We start from the raw sequence: 10,504 nt of genomic DNA on the forward strand, positions 1-10,504 counted from the left end.
TATGCAATTATATGTGCATTTCAAATTTAGGAAATAATATTTTTTATGAAATTAAAAGTAAATATAAGGATAGAAACATGTTGATGCATTCATGCTGCTGCACATTAGTTTTTGTAATGATTAGTTTTGACTAAAATTTGAATTGAATTCAAATTCAACTTGAAAATGAGTTTGGAAAATCTATTTGGAAAAAGAAAAGACAAAATCCTTCTCACTCCCTCCTCTCTCTCATTTCGGCCTGTTGGCCTTTCTCATTCCCGCGGCCCGCTCGCCCTCCCCCTCTTCCTTTCCTGGGTCGGCCCACTCGGGCGGCAACCGTTGCCGCGCGCCCTTCCCTCTCCGCAGCCGCTGACGAACTGGGCCCGCACGTCAGCGCCGTCTCCCTCCCCCCGCAACCGCCGCGCGAGTCCAAGCCGCAACCGCCGTCCGCTCCTGGCGCCGTGGGCACGTCGCCCCGCTCCCCGGCCTCATTTAAAGGGTGCCGAACCCCCCGCGCACACCCCTGCTGCCTCCCCGCTCTCTTCTTCACGTTCGCCAGGCGTCGAGGAAGCCACAGCAACCGCCGCAGCGCGCGCCGGGATCCGTCGTCCGCCTCCATGTGGTTCGCCGTCTCCAAGCCACCGTCGACCCTGTTTTTCCCCGGTGTGAGCTTCACCGTTCTCCCCTCTCTCTCCCCATGCAGTTTATTTCTCGTTTCATGGCTTCTAGAGCCCGTTTCGCGTGTGGTCGTGTGCTCTCGCCGCCGGCCATGGCGACCCCCGCGTCAGCAGCGTCCTCCAGCCGCCGTATCGGCCTGGCTGAGATCCCTTGCTCCCCTCTTTTCCTTGGTACCCTCGATTCTTCGAACCGTGGCCCGTAGGCCCCTAACAGCGCACTCCGGCGAGCTCCACGCCGCCGGCCATGGAGCCTCGCTTGCGGAGCTCAAACAACTCCTCAAAATCCTCCCATACCTTAGACCTGGTGCGTTTGTTGCTGGCGCTCGAGCCGGATGGTGCAGCGCTAGGAGCAGTGCCGTGCTCAGGAGCAGCTCTAGGAGCAGCGCCATGCTCAGACTACGGCGCTGTCGCCGGCGACTCATCTGCGCCAACCTCGGTCGGAGTGGCTGCAGTGCCGAATAGCTCCACGCGCTCGTCCTCCAGGTCATCTTTGTCATCACCTCGAAGCCCCATCATCCTCAACTCGTAATTGGTGGAGGTGGGATCATCACCATCGGCCATCGCGGGCACTCCGGGCACTCAACGGCAGCTACCGCAGCTGAGCAAGAAGCCTGTGGCCTACAAAATGATAGAAGTTAGAACAAGCTACACAAAGTTAGGGTTAGGGTTAGGAGTGTGGCTTACCTGCTCAACCGGAGCACCGAAGTTGCTGTTGAAGACCGAGATCCACAGATCTACGAGAAGAGGATGGAGAGACTAGGTTTTGGGGGACGGATCTGACGAAGAGAAGGACAGTGGAGGGAGCAAGCCGGGGAAGAGATGGTCAGAGGGGAGAGAAGAGGCTATAGATGGCCAAAACGGGACTGGATCCAGCGAGCGGTGACCGGAGATGAAGACGAAGACGGAGAAAGTAGGAAGGATGCACGGAGCAGACAAGCGAGAGGAGTCGTCAATGCGCCTTCGATGGCCGTAGTCGTAGATCCGGCAAGGAAGCAAGCTCAAACGAGCCGAGAGAAGCTCGCTGGCACCCGGTGATGGTTGGAGGCGAGCGGCAGTGGTGCTCCCTTTCTCCGCTTTGGCGCTAGGCAAGCGAGCGAGGCAGCGGCCGGTGGAGTCTTTGGAAATGAGGATTAGGGTTTGGGATGGAGAGAGCCGGGGAGAGGGGCGCGTTATATTCGTCGGTTGCCAAACGGGCTAGGTCGGGCCCCTCATGTCGACCGCTGTGTCGTGCCGGGCTGGGCCGGCACGCCGTGCCAAAAGTGAGGCCCAGGCTAGCCCGGGCCTGCCAGCCACCGGGCCGTGCCGTGCCTGGGCTGGGCCAAAACATCGGGCCGTGGGCCGGGCCAACGGGCCTCGGGCCATATGGTCAAGTGTACGCACCTTGGCCGACTGGGAACCGTCCACGCGACGCAACCGTCCATGGGAACGGAAGACCCTATGTGGAATGGATGGATAAGGTTGTGCATTTTGACAAAATCCCCTTATTTTTAGCAAATTATATAATAGTTCAAATGAATTATTAATTGTATTCCAGTATTATGTTTTAACCATCAGATTTTAATGTAACTGCAGCATACTATATTTACCTTATGTAAATATTCATTTTAGACTTTGGGTCTAAAAATTATGATGCACAATATTTACCTCATGTAAATAAATATTTTGAGACCCGTGCGTTATGAAAAATTGCATCATGATATGTACCAAAGCAGATGAGTTTACCATAGTAAATTCACATTGCAGTTTCAACTCTGGAAAATCCTAGTACATTGTTCAAAGTGTTTTTCCAAAATGGCAAACCCAATAAACATGTACTATTAGTATTACATTGTTCAAAGTGTTTGTCCAAATGAGCAAACCCAATAAACATGTAATATTATTATCATGACCTATTTATTGCAACTACTTTGCTATTTGCAATTTTCATTTCATGTTAAGCCCATTTATGCTTTATTTAAATCTCAAAGTGCTTACATTTTTAGTGCAAAATCAACTAAGTGTATTACCTCATTATTTGTATAACACAAAAAATTCCACATTGTATGTTGGCCATACACAAGGTAGCAATATAGTTGCTACCGCGAGATCAACACTAAGTTGTAACTTAGTGACTATCCTCAACGTGTGTACCCAACACCACAAATTGGAACATACGCTACATACGCTCTACTTCTTTTCACAAGATGACTACCATTAATTTGGATTCCTATTGGCCATACTGTAACACCCAGTTTGAAGAACAAAACCAGGTACAAACCATATGTGTGCCCAAGAATTCAATTTACACATATAGCTACAAATAAAGGGGTAATACCAAGACAATGTCTTTATTACATAGCTCATGAGTATTCATTACAAAAGACATAGTCTTACATCACACAATGTACTAGCTCTATTCTTGTGGCGAAGGCTCCAACACCACAGGAATCGTCAACTGGTTGATCACAAGCCTAATCCTCTTGGAAAACTCCACAGAAGAACCTCCATCTGGTACCCATCCGGGATTTTGCCAAAGTATTGAAATAAAACAAGCATAAGCTACTACCGCTTAACAAGCATAATATGATGGGATGCAAGCTCAAAGGCTTGACACGGTTGAACTGCGGTAAGCACTTTTTGTTGGTCACATTCATTATTAATCATAAGTTGGTAAGTTATGCTTAGGCTCCCGAGTGTGAATAATAATTAAAGATATCATCAATATTACCAAACCATCCAAGTAACCACCATTCAGAAAGGATCCAGGTCACTCATGACCGAGAACATGACTGATATATTAGTTTAAAACACTCTGTAGAGGTTGTACATCTTTACCCATGAGTCATGATTCCCATATGCCAGGGGTCATGAATCCCATATCACCTCTTCCAAGGAAGTGCGGCAGGGTACACTACGAAGCTTTCCCCAGTCATTCTAATAAATAGCAACCGCTAAGGTTTCAGTGGACCGCCCATCATGGAGCCCATCCTCCAAGGTGGCACATGTGCTCGCAGCATTATACACACAATGGCAGGATAAGACCCATAACCATCACAGCACAACCCTCTTGCCCTTTTGGTAATTTGCTACAAACTAGAACAGAGCAAAATACTAGACTAAGACCAGAGCCATGTGGTCCTCACGGTTGTACTGTAAGTCCTGGGTTGCCGCTTAAAGATGAGTCCTTATGGAGAGAAACTAGAGAACCAAAAGAAAGGCCCAATGCTCTAGCCCCTTGGCTCCATGTTGCTAAAAAACATATATTAATACCATGTTGCATATATCTTTAATCAGATTCATGACTCGAATATTGGTGGAGGCAATCTAAGCATACCACCCACATGCAAAAGCCCATAGGTAAACCAATGACATGATATCAATATCAAGGTAGATAAACTCCAGGCAGTTCATTAACACATGCGTATGAATAGTAATGTATTAAAAGTGAATAGGTACTCAAGGAGCCTCATATTATACTTGCCTTCTTCAAAGTTTCGCTACTGGTCTTGATCTTCAAAGAGTTGCTCCAGATCACCAATGTAAAACTCACTGTCTACTCGAGATCAAACAACACCACACAGGCATCCACACATACATGCACAGCAAACAAATATAAACTAATTAGAACAGTACACTAAACATTATAAAAAATAAGTTGAAAAGGTCTTAAAATTGTTCTACGCTTTTCTACGAGCATGCAGACGTGAGAATCACTCAAATCAGGCTTAAAACGGAGATTCTACGCTTAAAACAAGGTTCAGTGGCAGTTTTGTAGTTTGCAAAACAGACCTATATGTAATTTTGATTATAAACACGAGGTCTAACCTATAAAACTCCCTCTGTTGGACGGCGGGTTCTAATGCTTGGAAGTTCAGGGAGTTTTCCAGAAGAAAAATGACTTATTTTGAATTATTTTTGAACTTGGAAGGACTACAGATTGATTCTTGAAAAAATTGGGGGACTCTTTTGTAAAAAGCGCGGTGGCTGCCTGCTGGCCGGGCCAACGGGGTGATGTGGCGGCACGGGACTGGCGGGTTCACGGTGAACCAGCCGATGTGGCGCAGTGGGCCAAGTCCACAACTGTGCGGTGGACCGGTTAAAGAGGCGAAAGGGTAAGTTCTGATCTGAGCCATAGATCTGTGGATGGATGGTCGTGAGAGCTTCGGGGTCTTAGGGCTGGCCGGAATAAGGATGGGAGGCGGTGGCGCCATGGCCGGCGGCGAGCTCCTTGCCAGAATTTGGCAAAAACTGTGTAGAGGCCATGGTTCGGCATGGGGAAGGCACGGGAACGTCGAGCAGACTACGATGAACTCATCTAGGGTACTCATGTCGGCTTGAGACGGCTCGGCAAAGGGGCAAAGCTGGACGGGGCGGACGGCGATGCTCCGTTGAGATCGTTCCGGCGATACAACATGAGAGAGGGCATGGGAACGGTACCTACGGGATCCTCACCTGATTCCAAAGACCAGCATGGGGCTAATGACGGCGGTGAAGAGGCGGGAAAGGATATCGATGGGCAGCGGCGGTTTCGTGCGACGGCGATGCAAGCGGGCACTAGGGCATGGGTGGCAGCGACGGTGGCTGCTAGTGTTCAATGGGCCACGTGGTGCACTCGGGCCTCTGCTTTATAGGCACGGCAATCCTCGATCAACGCGCTTGAGGCGGGATCGAGTGGCGGCTGCTTCGTTCGGCTCCTGCGGAGCATTGGGGAAGACGGCCCATGTCGCTGACAGGTGGGTCCCGCTAGGCGGCACGGTGCTACTGACTAACAAGCGGGGCTAGGCTGGCAGCGGCATAGTGGCGCGGACGAGCTGGCCGGCTGGCGCTACTGCTAAGGCTAGGCCGTCGGTCACTTGACCAAGGCCCACTAGGTGTGGGCGAGCACGGCAGAGGGTGGCCGGGCCTACTGAGGCAGGGGAAAGGAGCGGGCCAGGCTGGGCCGCAAGCGGGAGCAGGCCAGAACTGAGGAGAAAAAGGAAATCAGAAAAGGAAAGTTTTTTCCATTTTTTTCAATTGAGCTTTTGAGAAGAGTTTTCACAAATTCGATTTAAACCCTAAGCTAAGCTCACACATGAGCAAGCAATAAAACCTTGCAGCAGCATGAATGAATCAATACATTGTTTCTACCTTATATTTCTTTTTAATCTATTTTTGTAAATGTTTATTTTCCTATATAAAATTCAAGCAAACTTAACAAAACTAAAACAATTTAAAGCTATTTATGAAAACTAAAAATTTAGGGTGCTACAAACCTACCCCCCCTTAAGATGAATCTCATCCTTGAGATTCAGAAGATGTTGCCTCAAAGAGATGTGGATACTCTGACTTTAGATCTTCTTCTCTTTTCCAAGTATCCTCATCTTCTGAGTATCGATTCCACTGTACATCGCACATCTTGATAACCTTACTCTGAGTAACTCTCTCAGTGGTTTCCAAGATCTTGACTGGATACTCTTTGTAGGTAAGGTGCCCTTTCACATTGAGCTCTTCCAATGGTATTTGTTCCTTTGGCACATGCAAACACTTCTTCTGTTGAGACACATGGAACACATCATGTACACCAGACAAGCTCTCTGGTAATTCCAACTGACAAGCCACTTCTCCTTTTCTTTCCAGTACCTTAAACAGACCAATGTAGCGAGGTGCTAACTTGCCCTTCACATTAAACCTTTTTATGCCTCTCATGGGTGATACTTTGAGATATACATAGTCTCCACCTTGAAAGACCAATTCTCTTCTCCGTGTATCAGCATAACTCTTCTGTCGAGACTAAGCCACTCCTAAGTTATCCCTGATCATTCGCACTTGTTCTTCTGCATCTCTAAGAACATTCGGTCCAAACACTTGGCTTTCACCAGTCTGATTCCAAAACAATGGAGTCCTACACTTACGTCCATATAAAGCCTCGAATGGTGCCATCTTGAGACTCTTCTGGTGACTGTTGTTGTAAGAAAACTCTGCATAGGGCAAACTCTAATCCCAACTTATTCCATACTGCAAAGCACAAGCTCTCAACATGTCCTCTAGTATCTGACTAGTTCGCTCGATTTGTCCACTAGTCTATGGATGATAGACTGAGCTGAAGTTCAACTTAGTTCCCAAGGACTCATGTACCTTATGCCAAAAGTTTGATGTGAACTGAGTACCTCTATCAGGCACAATCTTCGTAGGAACTCCATGCAAACACACTATTCTTTCCCTATACAGTTCTACCAACTTTGCACCGGAATAAGTAGTCTTGACTGGTAAGAAGTGAGCAACCTTGGTTAATCGATCCACTATTACCCATATCGAGTCTTATCCTCTCTGAGAACGTGGTAATCCGACTATAAAATCCATACCAACTTCTTCCCACTTCCACTCAGACATCTTCATCGGCTGTAATAATCCTGCTAGCCTCTGATGTTCTACCTTAACTCGCTAACATGTATCACACAAGACAACATAGTCTGCCACATCCCTTTTTAGTCCATACCACCAGTACTTCTCCGTAAGATCCAAATACATCTTGGTACTTCTAGGATGTATAGAGTAAGCTGACTCATGAGCTTCTCGCAGAATCACATCTCGAATAGTTTTTGACTCTGGCACACAAATTCTCTTCCCAAACCATAAGGTTCCATTCTCATCCATACGAAAACCTGGTGCCTTACCAATCACGATGTTCTCTGCTATCTCCTTTAACTTCTCATCCTCTAAATGACCTTTATGAATTTCTTGTTCCAAGGTTGGCTCCACTACCAACTCCATAGCATTAGTGACTATGCTCAAGTTAAGCTTCTCAAACTCTGCACACAACTCCCTAGACATTGGTGTTGCCCGAACTTCATTTGCATAACTTTTTCTGCTAAGAGCATCGGCAATGACATTTGCTTTTCTAGGGTGATAGTGCACCTCTAAGTCATAGTCCTTGATCAACTCTAATCAATGACGTTGTCTCAAGTTTAGATCTGACTGAGTGAATATGTACTTGAGACTCTTATGATCTGTATAGATATCACTCTTATGTCCAATAAGATAGTGTCTCCAAATCTTCAAAGCATGAACCATAGCTGCTAATTCCAAATCATGTGTAGGATAGTTCAACTCATGCTTCCTTAACTGTCGTGATGCATATGCCACAACTCTTCCTTCTTGCATAAGAACACATCCTAGGCCTTGACAGATGCATCACAGTAGATGGAGAAACTCTTGTTTAGATCTGGCAATGTCAACACAGGAGCTATAGTCAATCTCTTCTTCAATTCTTAGAAACTAGCTTGACATTTATTGGTCCATACAAACTTGGCATTCTTCTCCAATAATGCTGTCATCGGCTTAGCAATCTTAGAGAAACCTTCAATGAACCTTCGATAATATCCTGCCAATCCAAGGAAACTATGGATCTCACTCACATCCATTGGTGGTTTCCAACTCAACACATCATTGTCTTTTGATGGATCCACTGCTATTCCACCATTGGAGACAACATGACCCAGAAAAGAAACTTCCTTCAGCCAGAACTCACACTTGCTCCGCTTAGCATACAATTTATGTTCCCTGAGCTTCTGCAAAACTAGTCTTAGATGTTCCTCGTGCTCTTTCTCGGTCTTGGAGAAAACCAGAATGTCATCAATGAAGACCACCACAAACTTGTCGAGAAACTCCATAAACACCTTGTTCATCAAATACGTGAAGTATACAAATGTATTGGTCACTCCAAAGGACATCATGGTATACTCATATAGCCCATACCTTGTAGTGAACGTTGTCTTGGGTATGTCCGAAGATCGAATCCTCAATTGATGATAACCCAAACGAAGATCAATCTTGGAGAACACACAAGCACCTTTTAACTGATCAAATAGATCATCAATTCTGGGTAGCGGGTACTTATTTTTGATAGTAACTTCATTGAGAGATCTATAATCCACACACATCCACTGTGTACCATCCTTCTAATCCACAAATATAACTGGTGCTCCCCAAGGTGAAGAACTTGGGGGCATGAATCCTTTTTCTTGCAACTCCTTTATCTATTTCTTGAGTTCTTATAGTTCATTCACTCCCATTCGATATGGCCTCTTAGCTATGGGAGCTATCCCTGGTAGAAGCTCAATAAAGAATTCAATGTCTCGTTCAGGTGGCATACTTGGTAGTTCATCAGGGAACACATCTAGGAATTCATCCACCACTCTACGTGGATCCTCGAAATTACTCTCAAGATGATTGATTCTATAATCCTCTATAGCTAGTTCTATGGTGATAACCTCGATCCTCTCTCCCATATGAGAGGTCAAACTCACTGTTCTTTGCTCACATTTGATTACTCCACCATGTGTCAACAACCAGTCGATTCCCAATATAACATCAATTCCAGTAAGTCTTGAGACGGTAAGATCTGCTTCAAAGTCTACCCTCCTTATGTTAAGATTGACTTTTGGACATTTACGGGTAGCTCGCATGTCTCCTCCAGGTGAACTAACCAACATGGTTTTCTTCATGGAGTACATGAACATTGAATTTTCCTTCACAAACTGGGTGGAGATAAAAGAATGTGAAGCACCAGAATAAAAAAGAACTGGAGCTGGATTGGAGTTGACTAGAGGTGTGCCAATAACCACATCTGAGGCTTCCTGTGCAATCTCTGAAGACACATGATTCACCCTTCCTTGCACACAGTTCCGCTGACTCTGCTTCTGTGGGCACTTGTTCACATAGTGACCTAATTCGCCGCATTGATAGAACCTTTTGTCCTTTGGAGGGGTATTGGAAACTCCACTCTTAATAGGGACAATGTTCAATTTCCTTGGTTGTGGAGTGTGAGTCTCATACCTCTGCTCTTGTTGACATTGAGGCCGCTGCTGTTGTTGACATTGAGGTTGTTGCTGAGGTTGGTTGAGATTTCCCTGATCACATGGTTCCTGGTGCCACTGCTGGAATTCTTGCGGGAGAGTAAAGTGGGGGCGAGTGTTCCTACCTGCAGATTGGCATTGCATTCTCCTTTTCTTCTCTTCCATCTCTCGACGCTTGTTCTTGATCATAATGGCCCTATCCACCAATGTTTGGAAGTCAGGATACACAACAGTCATCAACTGCAGTTGAAGTCCATCATTCAGTCCTTTCAAAAAGCATTTTTGTTTCTTAGCATCAATAACCACCTCTCCTAGAGCATAGTGTGATAGCTGAGTGAACTTGTCACGGTACTCACACACTAACATGGAGCCTTGCTTCAAGTTGAGGAACTGCTCCTTGATCATCACGAATCCAGCTAGAACATGGTGAGATCTAAAAGCAGTTTTGAATTCTTCCAAACCAATATGATTTGCATCTTGTTGCCCAAACTCCGATCCCCACCAGCCTAAAGCTGCTCCTTGAATTTGACCGGAAGCATAAAGCACCTTCTCCTGATCATTGCATTGGGCTACGTTAAGTTGTCGCTCCACAGCCCTAAGCCAGTCATCAGCTTCCAGTGGATCGCTTGCATGAGAGAATGTCGGCGGGTGTCCCTCCATAAATTCACCACGCTTGTCCCGAGGTGGAGCTGGTGGCGCTCCTACTGCAGGCTGATTCTGCATGTGTTGTACCATGGTTTGCATTAGTTGAGTCTGTGTCATCAAAACCTGCTCTATAGTTGGAGGATTTGGTGGTGGAGGATTAGCATTGGGGGCATTCCTTCTAGCGCCATGTGCAACACTCCTCCTGGTAGCAACCATCTGTTTGCAACATGTAGCACAAGTATTGGTTGAAATCCATGATCCGGAAGTCATTTACATAATAAAGCATTCAATCTGAAATTTTCTGGACGAGAACTAACAGTAGCAGTGCAGTAAAACAGTTCTATCTCGAGTTCCAGAAATCATATGAAGACGGGCCTTATATGGTTGGAA

At 46.1% G+C, this 10,504-nt stretch overlaps 1 pseudogene; it reads right to left on the minus strand.

Annotated features, from left to right (window-relative positions):
- LOC136488672 (ankyrin repeat-containing protein NPR4-like) overlaps positions 1–10,504 on the minus strand; it is a 61,783-nt pseudogene that overhangs the window by 4,830 nt on the left and 46,449 nt on the right.

This window comes from Miscanthus floridulus, chromosome 10 (genome assembly GCF_019320115.1).
Source record: "Miscanthus floridulus cultivar M001 chromosome 10, ASM1932011v1, whole genome shotgun sequence".
NCBI classification, from domain to species: Eukaryota; Viridiplantae; Streptophyta; class Magnoliopsida; order Poales; family Poaceae; genus Miscanthus; species Miscanthus floridulus.